Genomic DNA, 6420 nt, shown 5'->3' with positions numbered 1-6420 from the left:
CATTACTGGCTGTCACTTTCTATAGAAGATAAAAGTACTGCTGGTCCTCCAGCAAGATGATTGGAAACAGCAATATAATCACACTTTTTGACCATACAGTTGATCACCTTTAAAAGTGCATATGCAAATTAGGATTCGGTTCGGTATTCGGGCGAATCTTTTGTGAAGGATTCGGGGATTCGGCCGAACCCAAAATAGTGGATTTGGTGCATCCCTAATTAATATTAAGTTGGCTCTCCTGTTGCTGCCACTATCCTTCTAAGAAGGCTTTCCACCAGAGGTGTAACTAGATGTTACTGGACCCCACAGCAAGTTCATTTTAGGGCCCCCAACATATCCAGAGGTTGTCTGGTTTTATCAACATATATCGAAGTTGCTCATTAATTAGGGCCTCATGGGGCCCCCTATACCTCCTGGACCTCAGGGTCTGCTTCTTGCTTTCAACTGCATTTTGGAACATTGTTGGTGGGATTTGTAGCTCCGGATTTCCAAATGATGTACCCTTAGGCTGTCTGCCTATTGTGCCCCCAACACACGTGTGCACATGTTGTGCCCTTGTCTGTTCCAGTTGGCTCCTCTGCTCCACCTGCAACTCACTCAAGTTCCAACACTCCGGGTGTCCTGTGGGAACCAGAAAATACAGATCTGGCTGAGCGGCATGCTGCCCCTAAAAATGTGCCACTCTAATCACGGCCTTTTGAAGTCTTGCCACAAATCGAAGCTTGGGGTTTTACTTTCTATCAGCCACAAGAGCATTAGTAAAGTTAGTCATTGATGTTGGGGATGGGGTCTGGGTTGGAAAACAGCCCCATGATATTATTACTCCTCTAATGTACTTCACCAGCATTATGATTTAGAAAGGTGTTCTCCTGGCATCTGACAAACTCAGACTTTTCTGTCAGATGGCAAATCACTTTTTCAAGAAGACGTTTCTGCACTGCTCCAAAGCCCAATGACAATGAACTCCACTATTGCCAACACTTGCCATTGTACATGATGATATGTTTTTGCCTCTGATCACCCATAAAGCTGACATTGCATCTGGAGACAGGGTGGACCTCAGTAGTGGGTGTTCCATCTGAAGACTTGTTATTTTAGATGGTGGGTCCAGATACTTTCAGGTAAAAATGTGTCGGTATACTTTTGGCCAGGGGTGCCCAAACTTTTTGCAACGAGGGCCAGATTTGGTGAGGTGAAAATGTGTGGGGGCCGACCATTCAGCCGGACATTCTTTGAACCATTAACATTAAATGACAGGAATCGAATAATCGTAGCAGTAATATTTGGGCACATTAATGAAATGATCTGCCACTTGGTCTATACTGCTGCCTGTGTGCTGAACGTGTTACTAATAGACACATACTGGAACTTAGTGACGCCATACTTATTTCGTTTACTGTACTGGCACGTCAGTACGTCTGTTGACATCTTCAGATCTAAAAAAGTATGCGAAAACAGCGCGTCTCTACGTGCCAGTACGTGTCTATTACTAACACATTCAGCACACAGGCAGCAATATAGACCAAGTGGCAGATCATTTCACTAATGTGCCCAAATATTACTGCTATGGGATTCCTGATTGCACTGTGTTGGGGGGCCTCATTATTATTCATTTCATGATGGCGGCTGAGGGCCGGTGTAAACTTGAAAAAGGGCCGCAATTGGCCCCCGGGCTGCACTTTGGACATGCCTGCTTTTGACCATATATTTATCTGGATAGCAAGTACTTGGAGAGAGAGATATAAGAGGTCATTTGTGAACTCCAAGGCAGTTTGCAAAGTACAATGTCCCTGTTTTGCACTTGTATTCCTCTAAATGGCAATTTGGCAATCCACATGGGTACCCCTTCTGCACTAGGACAATATGTTGAATATGAATATAAACCATTGGATAGCTGTGCTTCAGAGAAGCACAAAATAAAAAAAATACATAGAACAGCTGAGTGGAAACAGTGTGAACAAAATAAAAGATGATCGTCCTCTGAGCTCACAGTGTTTACAATTACAGCACAAAGACATTTAGAGCTAACCATCAATTAACTCACAAACACACCTGCAACTAATACAAGTAGCAACACCAGAATGATAGATGAGTGTTTGTTCCATACCTGCCATCACCTCCCTTTCATTTGCCCTTGTCTACCTGGAAAAAACAGCTTGTTACTGACACTGACTGAATCCTGTCTGTGCTTGTGTGACTGCAGGGCTGTGATTGGCTGTCCCCCTCCTACTGTGCTTCTGGCAGGGACCGTTAGGACACGTTCACCACCCATTTGAAACACAGACAGGGACCAGAGAACATCTATGGGGAACTCCATTAAAGGGGTTATCTTTGAATACAATGTTAATTTACAGGCAAAAGTAAAACCAGCACCATATAGTATATATTATTGCCTACATAATTAGGGAGGTTTAAATTATCCAATATGTCTAAATGAAATTGTGACATCAAGCTAATTAACATAATTGGGGGGGGGGGTGTTCCAGAAGAAAAAGATGGCTACAAAGCAGAGGACACAACATGAAATTATTAAAATTAAAAGGCAACATATGGCATCACATGTTTGCAGAAAGGGTGATAAAGGAATGGAATAGCCTTCCAAGGTTACTGGTTTACAATTCTAATCTGTCTTAAACCTATATTTTTCCATAGAATTGTGTTTAATGAAGAGAGAATACATAATCTGGCATGGTTATATGTTGCAGTATCTCTCTATACAAGCTATGGAAACCCCCAAGGTCATGCAATTCCCCTCTTCTGTATTTCACATATTAGGAAGCTATAAAATTCAAGGGATAAGCCGATTGGGGTAAAAGAATGACTGCATTGGCAGGGCTAGGCAAGATATTAAGAATCGGTGTGCTGACTAAATTTGTTCTTCATGCATTGGCAGGGCTAAACAAGCTGAGCAAATTATCTTCACGGTAGTATGGAGAAATGAAGACAAAAATTATATTTGCACAAGGCAAAGTCTTGGGGAAAATACATATTAAAGGTAGTGTAGGGTGAACCTTTGAAACATGGCCAGAATTAGTCAAAGAATATATGATTGCTGTATGTTATAGAATAGCTGTTTATGTAAAATGTTTAAAAAAGAAGAACAGGTTTAGAAACCAAATCGGAGCTCACCCCTTCTTTAGATGAAACGTCTCCCACTTCGACCGCAGCTCTCGCGGGATCCTCCTCACTCCGGCAAGGAAGCAACAATCAATGCACAATCCTACCCCGCTCCACGGCGCAGATCGAAGGCAACACAGGAAACGATATCTTTCAAAATTCTTGTGGCTTTATTCGGTACATCTTAGTGAGTATTAGGCAGTGGGTTGGTGTGAGGAAACCTACGCGTTTCGTGCCCTCCCTCCAGGCACTTCGTCAGGGTCTAGTGTTTATCACGTGTTTAAGGCTTTAAATAGACTCGTTAATTTGTGTCAATTAATTACATTGAAAACTCCGTGTTAAAGACTGTGAATTACTATGACAAATTTTTTTCTTTAAGAATAATAAAAAACATCATACAGTACTTCATACACAGTTAAAAAATGTGTTATAGTATAATATAAAATAAAAAATGTATATTATTATTACATATAGTGAATATAAAATTCATTAGTGACACCCATTAATCGTGTTACATATATTCATAATGACTGCATCCAATAGTGATTTTGTTGTGTTATTTTAACAATAACAATAACACAACAAAATCACTATTGGATGCAGTCATTATGAATATATGTAACACGATTAATGGGTGTCACTAATGAATTTTATATTCACTATATGTAATAATAATATACATTTTTTATTTTATATTATACTATAACACATTTTTTAACTGTGTATGAAGTACTGTATGATGTTTTTTATTATTCTTAAAGAAAAAAATTTGTCATAGTAATTCACAGTCTTTAACACGGAGTTTTCAATGTAATTAATTGACACAAATTAACGAGTCTATTTAAAGCCTTAAACACGTGATAAACACTAGACCCTGACGAAGTGCCTGGAGGGAGGGCACGAAACGCGTAGGTTTCCTCACACCAACCCACTGCCTAATACTCACTAAGATGTACCGAATAAAGCCACAAGAATTTTGAAAGATATCGTTTCCTGTGTTGCCTTCGATCTGCGCCGTGGAGCGGGGTAGGATTCACACGCGGCGATTCTTTTTCTACTGTCGCCCGGAAACGCCCAGCGAGGCAACTTCGGACGACAATAGAAAACGAATCGCCGCGTGTGAATTAGCGCAGCGATTTCGCCGCGATTTGCATTGACGCCAGCGCCAAAGTTAGCAAAGCTATTTCGGCTTAAAAAACGCAGCGACAACTCGCTTAGCGCAGAATCGCGGCGAAATCGCGCCGTGTGCCCCTAGCCTAACAGCTGCCTGGTAGATCTAAAAACAACACTCAATAGTAAAAACCCATGTCTCACTGAGACACATTCAGTTACATTGAGAAGGAAAAACAGCAGCCTGCCAGAAAGCATTTCTCTCCTAAAGTGCAGGCACAAGTCACATGACCAGGGGCAGCTGGGAAATTGACAAAATGTCTAGCCCCATGTCAGATTTCAAAATTGAATATAAAAAAAATCTGTTTGCTCTTTTGAGAAATGGATTTCAGTGCAGAATTCTGCTGGAGTAGCACTATTAACTGATGTGTTTTGAAAAAAACATGTTTTCCGATGACAGGATCCCTTTAAACTGTCAGTTTAGTTAGAATGAAAAGGTATGTCTGGGAACTTCCACTGCGACTTTAAAGGAATTGTTCAGTATAAAAATAAAAACAGGCTAAATAGATAGTCTGTGCAAAATGGAAAATGTATCTAATATAGTTAGTTAGGCAAAAATGTAATGTATAAAGGCTGGAGTGAGTGGATGTGTAACATAATAGCCAGAACACTACTTCCTGCTTTTCAGCTCTCTTGCTTTCCACTGATTGGTTACCAGGCAGTAACCAATCAATGACTTGAGGGGGGGCCACATGGGTCATAACTAGGGTTGCCACCTTTTTGAAAAATCTTTACCGGCCAGGGAAGGGGGCGGTTCCACGAGGTGGAGGATCTTTCTAAAAATGGGCGGGGTTGTGATGTCACGGGGGCATAGTGCTGTCACTGTGGGCGTGGCCATGACATCAAGGGGCAGGCCAGAGTCGTGGAGCGTGGAATAGGTAAGTATTTTTTAGCTATAGAGGGAAGAGAAGAGTGGGCTGAGGCCTGTGTGCTGTTCTGTCAGTTTGTCAGAGGGAGGCAGTCCGCACAGTTCCCTGCTCTTCTGCTTATGTCAGCACAATCCCCATGCATTTGCGTCTTTAAAGACGCCGGTAACTCCGCCCACAAATTGCATCACTTGAGATTGTGAGGTTACAACGTCACGTAAGCGCCGTGAGGTCCCAGGCGCCGTAGCAAGCTTAGCTGGGGATTTTGAGCAGGGAGGGGGAGGGAGCAGGGAAGCTGCTATGGCCATTTCTCCCCTCAGAATTTTACCGGCCTTGTAATTATCTTTATTTCTTAAATACCGGCACCGGCCTTGCAACCCGGTTTTCCGTCTGGGCCGGTAAAATACCGGCTGGGTGGCAACCCTAGTCATAACTGTTGCTTTTGAATCTGAGCAGAATGCTGAGGATCAATTACAAACTCACTGAACAGTTATGTCCCATGTGGCCCCCCTTATAGTCACTGACTAACTCAGAGTTAGAGAGCTGAAAAGCAGGAAGTAGTGTTCTGGCTATTATGTTACACATCCACTCACTCCAGCCTTTATACTTTACATTATTGCCTTACTAACTATATTAGATACATTTCTTTATTTTGCACAGTCTATTTACCCAGTTTTTATTTTTACACTATTCCAGTTTAAAGGGGTTGTTCACCTCTAAATTAACTGTTAGTATGATGTAGAGAGGGATATTCTGAGACAATTTGCAATTGGTTTTCATTTTTTATGATTTGTGGTTTTTGGGTTATTTAGCTTTTTATTCAGCAGCTCTCCAGTTTGTAATTTCAGGCATCTGGTTGCTAGGGTCCAAATTCCCCTAACAACCATGCACTGATTTAAATAAGAGACTGGGATATGAATAACAAATAATAAAAAATGAAAACCAGTTACAAATTGTCTCAGAATCTCCCTCCCTACATCATACTGACAGTTAATTTAAAGGGGAACAACCCAGAAGGGCTGTGGCTTGTGCAGACAGGGGGCTCCCACCTCAGTGAAACCAGTAGATAAAAATCACCCCTGAGTGAACCGACTTTGGGTTTTATTTTTGTCAGAACCAGAGGAGAATAAACAAAACAACGCCGCTCTATAGTTTTGGAAATCTCTGGGAAACCATCGAAAATCAGTGTAAAATTGTTCACAATTATATTACTTTCCGTCATACAGAGAAAAGTTTAGGAGTTCCCCGCTTATTACTCGGTGTTTTA

This window comes from Xenopus laevis, chromosome 5L, assembly GCF_017654675.1.
Source record: "Xenopus laevis strain J_2021 chromosome 5L, Xenopus_laevis_v10.1, whole genome shotgun sequence".
Taxonomy (NCBI): Eukaryota; Metazoa; Chordata; class Amphibia; order Anura; family Pipidae; genus Xenopus; species Xenopus laevis.
Note: the sequence above shows the minus strand (reverse complement) of the source record.